Source organism: Apodemus sylvaticus, chromosome 6, assembly GCF_947179515.1.
Source record: "Apodemus sylvaticus chromosome 6, mApoSyl1.1, whole genome shotgun sequence".
Lineage (NCBI taxonomy): Eukaryota > Metazoa > Chordata > Mammalia > Rodentia > Muridae > Apodemus > Apodemus sylvaticus.
The window spans coordinates 13,921,966-13,939,286 of record NC_067477.1 but is presented as its reverse complement, the minus strand read 5'-3'; the positions used below and the strand labels follow the sequence as shown (position 1 = coordinate 13,939,286).

At 47.7% G+C, this 17,321-nt stretch overlaps 1 protein-coding gene across 2 annotated transcripts in view; it reads left to right on the top strand.

Moving 5' to 3' along the window:
• Wdr25 (WD repeat domain 25) overlaps positions 1 to 17,321 on the top strand; it is a 129,297-nt gene that overhangs the window by 38,007 nt on the left and 73,969 nt on the right. The window lies entirely within an intron of this gene.

Genomic DNA, 17,321 nt, shown 5'->3' with positions numbered 1-17,321 from the left:
ACTGACCCTACGAGTATCCTCTTTGCTGTTCTTCATGCCTCACTCCCCTTGCTACTGCCTGCCCTGTAATGTGATAGTCTTCTTGGGGAGGCTTCAAATGGAGCTCTTAGAATTGTTGAGGGCTCTGTTGGAAAACAAAAAGGCCATTTCATTGGAAAGATGATGACCTTATTAACTATAATTAGGCAATTCACAGAGGTTTCCAATATAGTTCAGCATCTCTCCTTGCTGAAAGGGTGGGGGCTATGGTAATGTCTTTGGAGACATAATAGTCTTTATCACATTAACAGTCTTGTATCTGCTGGAAGGTTTGTCAGCCTGGTGTTTTCATTTAGAAGTGAGGTATAGTTTTGTAGCCATTCACATTAATGTAATAATTTTGACATGTAGTTTCAGATGGCAGTGTCGAGCTGTTTCCATAGCTGGAGGAAGATCGTGGGTAGGGATGTGGACATGTCCACATTGCACAAGTGGGCCTTGTGCTGTGCCCCAAGGCAGCCCACGGCCCTGGCCTAGCCTCAGTGCTAAAGGCCACAGCATATGCTTAGATTCTCTTCTCAAGCTAATTGTTTAAGGATTCGAAATAATACTCTGAAGTTTCTCTAGGATCATTTAAAAAAAAATACTTCATTCCTCTGGATTGTGGGTCTGGACCTGGGACCAAACTGTGCCACAGGGCTTGCCTGGTGTCTGTATGGATCTATAATTGTACCTGCATTATCATCACCGGGAACAGCTTCCCAAGCCTAGACCTGCCAAGAGGCATCCAGGGGCCTGGAGCTGCTGCCTCCACAGCATGTTTGTGTACGACACCAGACCCTAGCTGCTTGCTCCTCGCCTCCCTCTGCTGGTTGGGGCATTGAAGCCCACAGCAAATAACTTCTATTTTGTATCTTTTACTTGTGAACATATTGTTTATAGTTCTGTAGGGATTTTTCATATGCCATTTTGGGTCATGTTTTCAAAGCTAATTAGTAAATTGGCTCATGTTTATAGCCTCTGACAGTCGCCCTCTGTGCTGTGCTTGCTCTGGGGTTAGCAGAATCACACCCTGTGTGCTGAGCAGTTTTTACCGTTGTTGTTTTATAGTTGGTGCTTCAACAATCATCTTAGGTACATAATATTTAGCTTCTGTGCAGTTATTTTCCCAGGCTTGATTCCACATCTGGAATTAACCAGCCAAGACTAAGAACAGCTCTTCTTTTTTTTTTTTAAATTAAAAATATCTTATATTTTTGGAAAATAGGAATGAAGATGAGCCACAGGTCCAGGCAGTGTGTCAGCCAGGGTGGCAGTGTGTGGTAAACATCAGGAGCCCCGCGAGCCAGGGCGCCTGATGGAGAGGGGGCTGGATCCCATGCTCCTGGGGAGCAGCTCCCTGCCCTGTGCCCTTCTTGCGGCTGTGGCCTTTCCTCTGCTGCTCCCTCGGCAGCTCCCACCTGCCTTTTACACATCTCTCCCACTTCAGTCAACTCTTCATTTCTGCTCATGTTTGACACCCGGAGCCCATCCTGTCCTTGGGCCACTGTGGGATACTTACTTCCCCAGTGTTCCTTCCATCCTTAGCTGCCTGTTTGACACATTCCACGTGGCCAAAACAGAAAACTCGCAGGTCCTCATCCTTTTAATGTGACTGCCTTTCTTCCCACATTTCAAGTCAGTCAGAACCTCAGGGTTAGAAAATACCCTTTCTTCCTGTGTGATGGAGCCAGGGGAGAGGACAGAGGCTCCCAGGCTCACTGGTCCCTCCGGTTAGTCTTGTAAAGAAAGTCTGCTGAGCTCCCATGGTGTGTGTTGGGAATTGGGAGCTGCAGTGCGGCCCTCAGGGACCTTGCAGAAGAGGGGCTTTCTAAGCTTTCTAAGCTGCCACCGTTCCCCTGTAAACCGAGCTGGGGTTGCCTGGGTAGAAAGGAGGGATTTGTGGCCTATTTTAATTCTGTAGACAAGTGTGAGAAGTGCTGACTCCCACAAACCCACCAACAGGTTTTAGGGTTATGAGCATCTCCCACATCTACGTTGGACTCGTTTTGTTTTGTAATGAGTAAGGCAGGGAGGGATGAGGCGCTGAGAGTCCACCTTCCTTTCCTCAGCGTGTGGCCGCTGCCCTGCCCATAGTGGGTACACAGGTGTTTGCTGTGTCTTTATCTGTAAGCAATGTATTTTACTATCTTTCTGGTTTTTCTTTCAGGTTTTTGAGTCAAGGTTTCTCTGTATAGCTCTGGTTGTCTTGGAACTCTCTCTGTAGACCAGGCTGGCCTTGAACTCAGCCTCTGCCTCCTGAGTGCTGGGATAAGGTATGAGCCACCAGGGCCCAACTATATTTTTGCATTTTTTAATTTTAAAAATTTCCATTTTCCTGGGTGGTTGGGCAAATACCTTTAATCCCAGAACTTGAGAGGCAGAGGCAGGTGGATCTCTGAGTTTAAGGCCAGGCTGGTCTACAGAGTGAGCTACACAGAGAAATCTTTCGTCTCAAAAATCCAAACCAAACCAAAGAAAAAGAACAAATAAAAGTTGCTGTCTGTTTGTCTGTCTGTCTGTCTATCATCTATATATCTATTACCTATCTATCATTTATCATCTATGTATCCATCAACTATCTATCTATCTATCTATCTATCTATCTATCTATCTATCTATCTATCATCTATATATCTACCTATCATCTATCATCTATGTATCTATGTATCATATGTCTATATATCTATCATCTCTATCTATCTATCTATCTATCTATCTATCTATCTATCTATCTATCTATCTATCATCTATATATCTACCTATCATCTATCATCTATGTATCTATGTATCATATGTCTATATATCTATCATCTCTCTCTCTCTCTCTATCTATCTATCTATCTATCTATCTATCTATCTATCTATCATCTATATATCTACCTATCATCTATCATCTATGTATCTATGTATCATATGTCTATATATCTATCATCTCTCTCTATCTATCTATCTATCTATCTATCTATCTATCTATCTATCTATCTATCTATCTATCTATCATTTATGTGTATGTGAGTACCGTGCCATATATACGTGCCAGAGGACAACTTGCAGGAGTCATTTTCCTCCTTCTGTAATGTGGGTCTCAGGACTGAAACGCCAGTCATCAGGCTTGACAGCGGTCACCTTTACCCACTGACCCATCTTGCTGGCCATGTTTTTTACATTTTAAAGGTTCATAAAAATGTTACTGCTCTCTGTGTTCCTTTTCAGCTTATAAAACATTCAGCCTTATGGTTTGTTTTTGTTTTTGTTTTGCTGTCTAGCCATTTGCCCACCTAACTTACCCATGTAAACATGTACCTACCAATCAATTCTTCTACTTCATTTATTTTTAAAAAGATGGTTTAATTATTTTTACTTAAGTGTTTGTGGGGTGGGTGGATATATGTGGTTGAGTTGGGTACCTGCAGAGGTCTGAGGCATCTGATCCCCTGGAGCAGCCGTGGGTGCTGGGAACTGAGTTTGGGTCCCTTGCAAGAGTAGTATGTGCTGTTGACCACTGAGCCATCTCTCTAGCCTACACTTCATTCATTTTTAATTGCTGTGTAGCATTCCTCTGTATGAACAGATAGGAGTTAATATTTTGTTTCTTTAATTGGGGACAGTTAAGCTCTTGCTTACTTTATGTTTGGGTCCCTTGCAAGAGTAGTATGTGCTGTTGACCACTGAGCCATCTCTCTAGCCTACACTTCATTCATTTTTAATTGCTGTGTAGCATTCCTCTGTATGAACAGATAGGAGTTAATATTTTGTTTCTTTAATTGGGGACAGTTAAGCTTTTGCTTACTTTATGTCTTGCCAGTAAAATTGTGGCAAACGTGTTCTAGCTGTCAATTTCTGTAGAGTAACCTCTGAACTTGGAGGATTAAAACAGTGGTATTTATTCTACTTGTGAATCTGCAGTGTGTGCTGGGCCTGGTGGGCCTGCCCATCTCTGTCAGACTTGGTTCTGTGTAGGTCAGTGAAGGCTGCAGCTGCTCTCACCTTGGCACTTGCCCACCTGGGGCCTGATGAGTGACACTGGTTGTTAGCTGGAGGCCCAGCAGTGCTGTCATTCATGACCTAGCTGTCCCTGTGGCCTGGCACCCCGAAGTAGCTGGGCCCTAGGGTTCAGTGTAACTTAGGACTTTGACGTCACTGTCAAGTGTGTTCTTTTCTCCAGGTTCTGTCCTTGAGAAGCAAGTCTGTAAGGCCCATTCCCATTCAGGGGAAGAACAGTCAGACTTGCCTTGAGTGGGGTGAGTGTCACTGCTTTGGTAAGCCTACTTAAGATCAGTGCCCTTAGGTGTGCCTCCTTGTATATAGTGAGAGAGCTCCTGTGGCGTGGGCCCCTTGCAGTGAACAGGTGGGCCTTGGCATAAACCCCCTTTGGACTCACTGTGTTGCTGAATTGTTCTCCTACATGTTTGTTTCTGACACCCACCCATGTACTGACAGTTCCATGCTGTCACACCCCCTCCAGTTCTTGCTGTTTGGAATTTAAGTTTTTCCCCTCCCGTGGGTGTGGGATCAGATCTTGTTGTTTTATTCGCCTGCCCACTGGTGAGACTGAACTCTGGGGGCCTTGCGGGGATGGCTTTGTGCTCTCACCCAGCTGGTTGCCCTGAAGAAGACAGAAACGTCAAAGTGCTATTTTTTGGCTTATGATGTCAATCTTTCATGAGAGAGTGGTGAGTTTCCCACAGAGTTTATTGCAAACTACTGTGAAGGTCTTGGAGTTACTACGCATGACTCACTTATGAAACAAATGATCCAGGAACTGCAGGCTGCGTTTGTAATGCCACACATTTTCATGTAATCTCTCACCTCTTTGTAATTTGCCCAATTTGAAAATGCCCAGAAGCGTCCTCTCTCTGTTTGGCAGCCCCGCCCGTTGTTCCTCGGTTAAATCAGTCTGTAATAGAAGTAAGAAATGGCACCCATGTGTCTTTCCTCCTTCTCACTGTCTGTGGACTTTAACATTTTTTTTTAAAGTTTTAATTTTTACTTTTGTGGTGTGGTGTGGTGTGGTGTGGTGGTGGTGGTGTGTGTGTGTGAGCGCATGCGCGTGCGTTCTAGTGGTCAATGTTGGGTGTTCTTTACCTTGTTTTTGAGACTTATGTCTCTCATTGAGCCTAGGGCTCCCTGTTTTGGTGAGATGTCTTCCTTCCTGCAGCACTGGTTGTATTTGTGTGCTGCACAGCCGGCCCTCGCCTTTATGTGGGTCTGGGGACGTGAACTCAGGTCTCCATGCTTGTGTCACGAGCGCCTTGCTTATGAAGCCACTATCCAGTCCTGTGGACATTTAATCACCTCAGGCACCTACTTCCCTTCCTGTGGTCTCTGTTGTAATGGTCTGCGTAAGATCTGTGGAGAGGACTGGAAGCCCAGATGCCTGGTTATGCTTCCTCATGGACAGCACAGTCCGTAGTTACTCAGTTACACCTTTAAAAGTGACACTGTGAGGTCACATAAGTTTTAGATATAGGCATGAAGCCTGACATGTATGTGTTATGTATTCACAGGAAATCCACTTTGACCCTAATAATAAGGAGCACTTGGTTATTATAATCATCAGTCTGATCTATGAACTTCTCAGAAACATCTGGAAAATCGCTGCATTTGACCAGGAGTTCTTTGGTACTATCCTTGGATATCTTTGGAGCTATCCTTGAAAAGTGAGGTTTGGGCTACTTTGTAACTTAGATTTGTTCTGTCTGAGCACTGAGCATTCCGCCTGTGGCTCATTAGGGAAAACCATGTGCCCTGCCTCCCTCTAAGGGGTGCTGGGATCCTCCAGTGCTGGGGCCTAGAGCCTGGCTGTGGACATGAGAGGTACCCAGGATCAGAGCCACCGCTTTGTAGTGCTCATAAGTGGTCTGTTGTACCTGTGGTGTCACACTGTGAGCCACGTGTATTCACCTGTCTATCCTAGGTTGTTTGGATACAGTGTGTCCTGTGACCATGGTAGCTTTATCCAGAGCTAGTGAGAGAGCACTGTCTGCGGGAATTGCAGGTGGAGGCTGGGTAGGCTCTACACTGATCCCTAAGAAGCTGAGAACAGTGTCTGCTGCCAGGGGGCTCCCCTTACACCACAGGGTGAGCATAAACCAGGGGCTCCTTTCTTGTTGTCATGCATGCGTGTGTGTGTGTGTGTGTGTGTGTGTGTGTGAGAGAGAGAGAGAGAGAGAGAGAGAGAGAGAGAGAGAGAGATTATTTTGAGATAGAGCCTCTGTTATTTATCCCTGGTTGTCCTAGAACTCAGTCTGTAGACCAGGCTGGCCTCAAACTCACAGGATCTACTTGCTTCTGCCTCTTGAGTGCAGGGATTAAAGGGTTATTGCCACCACGCTCGGCCTCATTTCCTGTTGTCTTAAGGAAGAAGGCTTTGGAGTCTGAGCACCCCTTCATGGATCCACAGGGGTGTACTGGACATGACAGGTCGGTTTCCCAGGTTGGCATGGTTACTTCTCCTGATTCTAGGCACTCACACTGTATCACTGTCTAGGCAGCCAGGTTGCAGAGCCTTGGAGTTTTCACACAGTACTCTCGGAACCACTAAGCCTAAAAGGGACCAGGTCTCTGCTTCTGTTTCTGAGTTAGATTGCTCACAGCCCAGGAATCCTGTATTCAGACCCCTTCTGCCCCTTACTTTTATTAGGCCCCAGGCTATCTTTGCATGTTGAGGCTCTGCAAGGTCTTCCTGTTGGAGATTGGACTCTACAGACCTTGCTGCTGGAAATTTGCTCTCTGACCCCAGGGCTGTGTGGTAAGATGAGGAACCAAACAGCACCGTGATGGGGCCTTCTATAAAGTGTAATCCACTGCTACCCAGCCAAAGACACCAACTTGCTGGGGAGTCTGGATTCTGGGACAGCCTTTCCTGGCCCAGTGCCTTGGTTCTCTAGTTAGTGAGATTGAGGTTTGGGTTGTCGCTAGGAGTTCTTGTAGCAACAGCAGTCATTGCCTAGGTGAGGATGCTCTGTACCGGCTTGGCTATACACCTGCCATCTCATAGTGTGAGGGTTTGATTATCCCATCACACTGATAGGAAAACCGAGGCTTGGCCAGGCTACCTGACCCCAGCACTCAGCATATGGTCTCATCCCTGGTCAGTGGCCAGGTCTGTCAGTCTGTGTGCTCTCTGAAGAGCCTGGTCTATCTTCACTCATGCCTGTGGTCCAGACCATCCGCTTTTAGGCAGGCCAGAGTGAGTGCAGCAGCTCTAGACAAGCTCTCACTTGCTTCTACTTTGCCCAGGCAGCGGAACAGTTCTATAAGAACTATGCTTGGGGGATACAGGCTCACAGCCGCCAGGGCTCAGGTGGTCCTGCATTCTTGGAGGCTGGTCTCCTGCCCTACCTCCTTTAGTACATGTGTCCTGTCTACTCCTCACAGGCCTGAGCAGCAACTCTCTTGAGCACCTAGTGTGGGGGGGCATGCCGCAGGTGTTAGGGTGCAGCTGCGGGGTGACACACACACACAGAAAGCAGCAAGACCTACATCTGTTAGTTTCTAGACTTTCCACCTTTCCCCAGTGATGACAGAAGAAGTTTGACAGGGGCAGGTGCTCAGGCCAGAGCCTGCTTGTGTATTTCACATAAACGTCCGTGGCAGCTCAGCTCTCCCACGCACAAACCCATTAGGCAGTGCTGTCACAGGCGGATGCTGGCGGGCAAGCTCTCAGACTGACGCAGACTCAGAGGCTGATTCTGAAGGCCCTGTCACGAGTTTGCTTTGAAGGAGTTCTCCAAGATGACAGGCTTCATTTCCAGGGTCTTTGCTAATCTAAGAGTGTCCCTGGCTGAAACTCGTGGGCTCTTGTATGCTAGGGACAGAATGAAGACAATTTCAGCCTCATTCCAGGCATAGACTATGCAGGCAGGGACATGATCTGGGAAGCCAGCTGTCTGTGTGAGCTGTGCAGGTGGATAGGCTTAGAGCCCAGGCCCTCTGAGGGCTCCTTCTGGATGTTTCTACCACAGATCAGATTTATAAATCAGATTTCTGCAAGCACAAAATGAGTGCGAGGCTCTCTTCTGCACAGAGTCACGTGAGTGTGCACCTAGAGCTCCCAGTGGGGGACTTAGGACATTGACAGATATCTATCTGTCTCTTAGGTTTTCTGTATGGACATAAACTAGAGTTAATTTTTTTCTGACTCACTAACTTGCAGTTAAAGGCACAAATGAAGCCTTTTGGAAGAATCCACAGCAAAACTGTCAGTCAGTGTAGAAAAGATAGTGGAGTTCAATTAGGGTGTGTTTGTAGGGTTGTGGTATTATGCAATTACAATTTACTTTGTTTCTCTTCTTTTGGGTTTTCAGAAATCAAACTGAGAATGGGCTTCCAACTCAGAAGAGTTATTATTGATTAGTTTTCTCAAATGGCATTGCCCTTCCAGAGAGCAGTGGACAGCTATCTTATAAGAAGTTATAAATCTGAGTTCCAGATTCTCTGAAGAAAGGGTGCACCTCCCCAGCCAGCCCTTGTTGAATGTTCTCCTGCCCTCTACTAAGTGTGGGAGGGAGGGAGGATTGACCGCTGCTGGCCTCAGGCCCACAGCTGGCCTGGAATGGGGTCTGCTGGACCTTCTGCCATCCACAGCCAAGGCCCACTCTAACTCATGCTGTTGTTCCCAGAAGAGCAGCCCTCTGTCTCATCTACTAGACCAAGCATTGTATGAGGCACTGGGGATACAGGAGAAAAGACAGCTCATGCCCTGGCTATACTGCCTGCCTTGGGGTTTGACTGCCCTGCTATCATTTACCCAAACCCTAGGAGACTCTGTACCTATCACCTATCCTAGTGACTTCTCTTATGACAGCTATTGATGACCTAGAAGCTTGTCCAATCCCTTTAGAGCCCCCCTCAGCCTCCAGAACAGAGCCATGACTCCTCAGTATGTCTTCCGAGTCCCCAAGGTCTTTCCTTGTCTTTCTTGTCTCTTCTCTCACTTCACTGCGCGTGCGCACACACACACATACAAGATAGGCTCTCACTGTGTAGCTATGGTTGACATGGAATTTGCTTTGTAGACTGGGCTGGCCTCTGTCTCCTCACATGGCTCTGACTAGTGCCCAACATACAGTGTTCCTAGGCTGGCCTTGGCCTCCCAGGCGGTCTGCCTTCACCTCCAAGTCCTGGGCTTCAGCTGTGCCGGCCACGCCAGGCTTGATGTGTCTTTCCCTTCATGGCGTGGCTGTCTCTTTCTGTCTTCCCAGCTGCATCTGAGTATTCCTGTCTGCCCTTCTTTACCTGTCTAAGGTGCACACTGCCCAGGGATCCCTCCCTGACCCCCCAGTACCTCCCTGCGGCTATGTTTTCCCTGCCCTGAAGGTCTTCCATCATAGCACTTAGGTGCCACCTGCACCATTTCCTGATGACTTTGAGGAAGGGACCTGTGTCTCTTATTCACTTCTGAACCCGGTGTGGTCACAGTAGGTAGCACATGTTTGGAGTGTTGTGGGTGCTGCAGGAAAGAGCTGTCCTGTGCTGCCCCTACAGGTCAGCTGTGGCAGTCCAGGCTTGAGCTGGAGACAGTGGAGAGGGGAAGGGATACCCCAGGGCCCCAAGCTTGATTTTCTTGAGTGAATCCTGTCACTTAGTGTTCTTCCTGGGCCGTGGAAAGCTAGTCTATGTCAAAGTGCAAGCTCAGGTGTGTGGAGAGTGCTGCTGTGAGAGCTGGCTGCGGTGCTAGGCTGGGCGAGACTGGTGTCCGCCTCTGCTCCTCCTGGGTCCCTGAGCTCCACGTATGTATGCACGCACGCAGAGGAGCCTGGAGGCCTCCTTCTGCAGCAGCCCAGAGTGTGAGACCAGCTTGTCTGCCAGGAAGGAAGGAAGGCAGCTGGTGCTGCTCTGATGGCTTCCGACCCTGCTGGTCTTTGAAGGGTTGGAGGGTCTCTTGAGAAGACCCAGTATTCTTCCCTTATTCCCCTGGTCCGCTGCCAGGGAGAGATCACCGTTCTCCTGGGAACATTCCCTAAGGTCACTTTCTTCTTAGGAAGCATCTGTCATGTGTTCTAACCAAAGTGTTGAAGCCACCGGTGCGTATGAGCAAAGTGTCGAGGATTTAGCGCGAGACAGGAAGTGGTGGCTATGTTGTCCTGTCCTCAGGTCCAGCCCCACCCAGTTCACTCACCCCACCTCCAAGCAGTGCAGAGAACATGGAGTGTGTGCAGCGAAGCAGGCCAGAGTCAGGGGCCCGAGTGCCACTACTAGCTTTGCCAGGGACAGGGAGAGTGCAGGCGGCAGCACAGCCTCTCTGGCCTTCAGTATCCTCCTCTGAGTACTGACTGTTCCACCGTGTGCTGCTCAGTCAGGAGGGCTCAGTGGGAGTGCCACCTGCTGCCTGCTTGGACCCTCAGTTCATCCCTGTGCTTCTCAGGAGAATCCCTGGAGCTTGTTGGCTGAGGCTACTGAGGCTGGTGCTTCTTCCTGGGAGGTGTCCTCCCCACAGCTGCCCCTGTGAGGAGCCATTGCGCTCTCTCTCTGTCAGGTAGGGTGTTTTAAAATCTGAGACGTTTCTTTCCAAAGTACTGTATCTCCTCTTTTATTCTTCAAATAGAACTTTAATTCAGTTGCACATTCATATTTAAAATCTCATAGGAATTAATTTCATGAAATGGAGTTGTTTTCCTTCCTACCTCTCACACAGCAGTATCACCAAGCTTCCTTTGGTGTCTTTGGCGTCGGCGTCGTCATTATCCCCCGAGCCGCCATGACTCATCTAATGCAGTTTTCTCCAGCAAGCATGTCAGCCTCGCTTCCCGTCAACCTTCTCAGATCCTGCCCTTGGTGAATCAGAGCATGCCGCTGCCACTGGGAACCTTCTACCTCGCCCCAGAGACTCCTCTGTGAACTCTGAGGTGGCTTATCCCCTGAGTTTTAGTCAGGGTTGGAGAGCAGGGCCTGCCATGCAGCCGGTGACCCTGCGCTTCATACAGGGCACTTTGTCCCCTTCTCCAGGGGCCTCCCTTGTCTTGTCACTGGCTCTTCTGTTCTTGGGGATGAGAGGTGATGCAGCAGAGGCCATGGGCCTCTCGAGCTCCCACCCTGTGAGGTAAACAGATGCTTCTAAGGTAGTTGTGCAGAACGAAGGGAAAGACAGGAAAAGGAATGGTTTCTCAGGTCTTAGGGGTGTCACAAGGCTCCAGAAACCCACCTGTCCCTCTCACTTAGCAGAACATAGCTCTTCTGGAGATGCTTGTAAGCCAGGCTCCAGTGTAAGAGAGGGCTTAGCAACCCTTCATGTACACAGTTTCCAAGTTGCAGGAAGTCAGGGATTCACCACGTGCATTTGGAGACTGGCAGTCTGAGATCAAGGTGCGAGCAGGCTTGACCTTAGGAGGGGCCTCCCTTTTTGTTGTACAAAGCTGCTGGATCACTGTGTGCTCACAAGGCCTTTGCAGTGTGTGTGTGTGTGTGCGCGCACACACACACACACATGCTGTGGGCAGGGGTATCTATCACACTTTACATCCTATGTCAAATTGTTGTTCTTATAAGGATATGAACCCCATGGAATCAGGGCCCCAGCCTTAGGACATCACTTAATTTTGTCCTTAGAAGCTTATTCTAAATGCAGTCATATATGACTCTGGTGTAGGAATTTGGGAAATATATGACCCTAAGCCTACCTGGATATTGCCTGGTCCTCAGAGGATCTCAGTGAGTTTGTGTGTGACTTGAGTCTGAAAGATTACAAACAATGAGATAGAACTGGTCTCAGAGATGCTACCTAGATCCCAAAGTCCCAGGAGCCCTTGGGGCAAGTGACCTCCTATCCTGAGCCTTCCTGAGCTCTGCCTGCTGACTCTGATGAGTATACCACATGAAGGCTGGAGACAAGACCTACTGGGTGGAGCCTCTACTCTCTGACACTCCTCTACTCCGTCCCTTCTGAAACAGAAATTGTAACGTTTGACTTAGATGAGACTCAGCTCAGACTCTCAGTGTGTGTTTGGAGCAGTGTTTGTCTAGGCAGTGCCTTGGCTTCTAGAGCTGGATGCCTATATTTCCAGTCCTCAGAAGGCTGAGGCAGGAGGGTTGTTACAAGTTTGAACACAGCCTTGGCTACGACATAGTACATTTTAGGCTGACTTGGGCTATAGCGTGAGTCTGTCTCCAGTGAGAGCTGGGGATCTAGCATAGTGGCGGGATGTCTGCAGAGTGCTCAAGGCCTGCTTCTGCCTCTGGCACTGCAAAACAAATGAAGAAACAGTGTCTGTCTGGCACAGAGATTGCTGACCCACTGAATGTTTATTTAATTAGACTGGATGCTGTGCAGAATGGCTGTGTATACTAAGCCTCACAGCTTATACAAGGAGTGCTGCCTCCAATACAGAGGACACTGAAGCACAAAAGGAAAGGGTGGCTTGATATGGGTAACTCCGGGAGGGACCTGTATCTTGCTGAGTGGGAGGAGGGACCAGTGCTGAGTAGTCCCAGGAAGTGGGTCATGCTAGGGCGAGCCTGCATAGAGCTAGCTTGTTCCTTGGTTCTTGACTTGATGACTGTACCTTCTGGGATGTTTAGCTAGGGCCCTGGGGGAGGTGCTTACGCCCCTCTTCAGTGGGTAACTAACTCTTTTGGCCACTAACTCTTGAAATGCTCAAGATGCCCTGCAGTTAGCCTGTGGGACATACCACTGGGGAAGGGCTTCCCTCTGGTATTGGGTGACCACGTGACAAGCCTTTCCTAAGTATGTTCCGAGGGAATCAATGAGAGAACACATTAACCGCACGTCCAGGTCTCCAGTCGGTGCCATTTCTGCTGAGCCAGTTAACCTGTCACTGCAGTTGGCCCCTGACATGTGATTAGCTACATTCTGATTTTATTAGCATGATTAATTAATGCATGACATTAAAACATTGACATGGATTGATTTGAGTATCTTTACCTTTGGCACCTCCGTTAATAAAATAACTTTTGATAAGACCAGTAGATTTAGAGCATTTAGACTTAATTATATTTTCTAAAGGATTTTTCTAGAATCATATAACTGCCCAGGCAAGGTACTTCAATTCCCTAGTTAACTAAAAGAAATTGGTTTTTTGTTTGTTTTTGCTTAATTCAAATTAAAAGTAATATACGTTTGATAAAGGCAGTTAAAGGGTTGTTTATCGGCATCTTCCTCTTTATATATGGGGAGAAATCCAGAAGAGCTGAATTAATTTTAAGGATGATGTAAAGCACACACAGTGCTCAGAGAGCGATTGGCCTAGAGAAATAGGACTGCATTTTATCCATAAATTCCTTTGCAATCTCTCCTCAAGGATGAATGCTTTTCTTTTCCAAATGCTGCTTCTGAGTGCCATCTACACACTACCCTGAGCATCCCCAAGTTCAGTGTCAGAAAATTGTAAGTTATGGCAGTGGTTGAAGTGGGAACCTGAGGCGAATCCAAGAGCTTCATTCTCTTTGCACTTGGGTTAGGAAGTCTGCTGAAGCCTCAGTCTGAAGAAAAAGGAATTAGACAGTGCAGGAAAGGGAAGACGCTCACAGAGGCCCGGCTGCATTGTGTAGCAAGCTCCCAGTTATCATCCCCCTTGAAGAGTGAACTCTTCTCATTATTACTTTTTGGAAACCCACTGTCACAATGGCTGATTGTTTCAAAAGTGTAGTGTGCTAAAGAAGACTTTATAAATATGCCTAGGAAATTTACTAGCTCACATGGACCCGTCTTCTGTCCTTTCTTTCTCTTGTTAAAGACGTTGACATATTTCAAACTTATAGAAGACTCACAAGAATAGTACAGAGCACTCCTAGACTCATTGCTAAATTCTCTAAGTACCAGCCTCATTTCATACCCTGTGTATATGTATTATTGATACGTGTTCACACACATCTCTAAACTCTAAAGAGCACCACTAGAGACTGTTTATTTCTAAATACTCCAGTGTCAGTCTCTTAAAGAAAGACAGCTTCTTCTACAGCCACAGCACAATTTTCAACTTTAGCATCTCATCTGCTATGTGCACACCTTCCCCACATTTTTGTCAGTTGTCTTAAAGATGTTTTTCTTTTCCCTTTTCTTTTTCCCTTTTCACTTTTCCTTCTCTTCTCTGTTTCCTTCCTTCCTTCCCTCCTTTCTTCCTGAGGGCTGGTTTCACATAGCCCATGCTGGCGGCTCAACGCTTGCTACGTAGTTGTCTCAGTTAGGGTTATTATTGCTGTGATGAAACACCATGACCAAGGGCAACTTGGGGAAGAAAGGGTTTATTTCTAATCACAGTGCCATATACCAGTTCATTCTCAACAGCAGTGAGGGCAGAAACCAGGAACCTGGAGGCAGAAGCTGATGCAGAGGCCATGGAGAAGTTCTCACTGGTTTGCTTCTTGTGGATCAGTCAGCCTGCTTTCTTATAGGACCCAGGCCCACCAGCTCTGTGATGGCCCCACCCACAGTGGGCTGGCCCTTCCCTATCAATCACTAATTAAGAAAATACCCTACAGCCAAATCTTATGAAGGCATTTTCTCAATTGAGGCTCCCTCCTTTCAGAGGACTCTAGCTTATGTCAACTTGACATAAAATAGCCAGCACAGTAGTGCTGGGCTCACAGACTTCCTTGGCCACTCCAAGTGTGTAACTATGAGGATGGAACCCAAGGCTCACTGCAAGCTAGACGGAGCACTGGACTGCCTGACCCACATCCAACCCAGAAACATCCTGTCAGCCAGAGGGAGCTCATGGTCAGCTGTCCTATATTGTCTCTCCTTCCGTCTCCTTTAGTATGGATAGCTTCTGCATCTCATAATGTCCACATGTGTAGAGGGCACAGTTACCTTTGTGGCTCTGCCCTGTGCTTCTTGTGATTAGGTTCCAATTCTGCACTTTGGGAAGGAATGTTTTGGGTCCTGTCGTGTACTTTAAGAACATCTTGTCAGGGTGCTGTAACGGTCAGACCTATTGATGGCATCTTCCACATTAAAAACTATTTAGGAGACACTTTAGGTCTACGTACATGCTTTGCTAGTTCCCCGACTTCTATCCTTTGGGTTTGGGGCTGCTTTTCTTCTTTCGGGAACTAGACCTCTGATGATGGTTTTCAAAAGGCGGTTTCTAATTCTCAGATTACTTGCTGGCTGCAAAGAGTTGTTTCTTTTCCCAGCAGTCTATTTATTTAATTTGTATCTCGGTGGACTCCCTGTACTCTTAGCTTAATGATACACTGTATCCATTTTTGGTTAATGAAGCCCCTTTATGCCAGCTCACTTTCTAGTTGAGATGAGTCCATCATTTGAGTATGTGCGCAAGTGCGTGTGTGTGTGTGTGTGTGTGTGTGTGTTAGTGTGTTCTGTTCCACTTGCTCTTTCTCTGCCTGAGTTCTACAGTCAGCCATGCCCCAGGAGCCCTGGTGAGTCTGAGCGGAGAAAGGCGTTTGGAGCCGTGATTTGTGTCATAGTCATGCTCATTGCTGCTGGGCTGCCACGCTGCTCAGCTGTGGGATCTGGACAACCTACATGCTCATGTATGCACACATGAAACCCAGCACTGCACACTCATGTCTCTAGTTCCATTCCAGCACAGCATATCGCCTCCCACTGTCTTTTGCAGATCCCATTTTCTTAGGCCATTTGTAGAGTTGTTCAGTTCCAGCCTGTGAAGAAGAGGTCAGTCAGGGTTGCCGACCTGGGCAGGAAGCGATCTGATGTCTACTGATGTTTTGCCTTTGGCCTAACAGCTCAGCTTTCAGATGTTCCTACCCCCCCCCCCACCTTCTCTCTTCACTCTGGTCTGGAACTCACGGGAAAGACACTTTGGCTCATTGATTTCTCTTTGTATTGTTTAGGATATCTCCTTCTCTCCCTCCTCCATGATACTTTCCAAACTTAGGCCAGTTCAAAAAGTTCTGTTGAGAGAGGGGTCCTCCCACCCTGCCCAAGTCTCTTGATCTCATCCACCTACTTCCTACCCCTGCTGGGTAGCTAACCAGGCTCCTGCCCTTGGCTTTCTCTACCCTACCCCACAAATGGCTACTCTCATTTTCCTTTCTTCCTTCATAAAAAGTAGAACATTATAGATCTTCTTCTGCAGTTTGCTTTTTTTTCCATTTAACAATACATCCAATCAGGCCACACCAGTCCTCCTCAGAGCTGCCTAGATCCTTTCTGTAGCTGCAGTGTCACTGTCCATTGTTCTCCGCCGTTTGGGCCATTTGGGCCATTTGGGCTGTTATTTAGGTGTGCAGGAACTATGCTGTGTCTCTAAGAGCCGGTAATAGCACAGATAATAGAGGCCCTAAGTGGGGCTCGTGTCTCCTGTCTGATCTCAGGAGCCTGGCTGTGTGTTTGTGGGGAGAGGGGTAGGTTGGTAGTACGGACTGGACGCTACTACATAGATGCCCACTGCTCTGGAGGCCAGGTCAGGCTGTCTGCTGTCAGACCTTGGCTTAGGCATGAGGGCGCACTTAGGTCTTCCTGCGGAGTTCATTAAGCACCTGAGATGAGATGCCAAGAGCAGCACAATCCGCGCCCCCCACCCAGCTGTGCAAAAATCTCAGGGAGGGAAGGGCTGCTACAATGCATCTTTTTTCTTTTAAATTGGTTATTTTATTTATTTACATTTCAAGTGTTGTCTCCCCTCCGCAACACCCTCAACCCTCCCCTTTGCCTCCCTCATCCACCTACCCACTCCTGCCTCACCCCTCTAGCATCTCCCTATGCTGGGGCAACAAGCCTCCGCAGGACCAAGGGCCTCCCCTCCCACTGATGCCGGATAAGGCCATCCTCTGCTACATATGTAGCTGAAGCCATGGACCCATCCATGTTTACTCTTTGGTTGGTGGTTTAGTCCTTGGGAGTTCTGGAGGGTCTGATTAGTTGATATTGTTATTCTTCCTATGGAGTTGCAATCCCCTTCAGCTCCTTCAGTCCTTCCCCTAACTCTCCCATTGGGGTCCCAGGCTCAGTCCGATGGTTGGCTATGAGGATCTGCATCTGTATTATTCAGATGCTGGTAGAGCCTCTCAGAGGACAGCTGTACCAGGCTCCTGTCAGTAAGTACTTCTTGGCATTAGCAATAGTGTTGGGATTTGGTGTTTGCAGATGGGGTGGATCCCAAGGAGGGGAGGTCTCTGGATGGCCTTTCCTTCAGTCTCCCCTCCATTTTTTTTTTTTTTTTGTCCCTGCATTTCCTTTAGACAGGAACAGTTCTGCATTACAAAATTTGACATAGGTGGGTGGTTCCATCCCTCAACTGGGGGCTGTGCCTGTCTATTGGAAATGGTCTCTACAGGTTCTGTCTCACCTCTATTGTATATTTTGGCTGCTGTCATTCCCGTTGGATCCTGGGAACCTTTGACTTCCTTACATA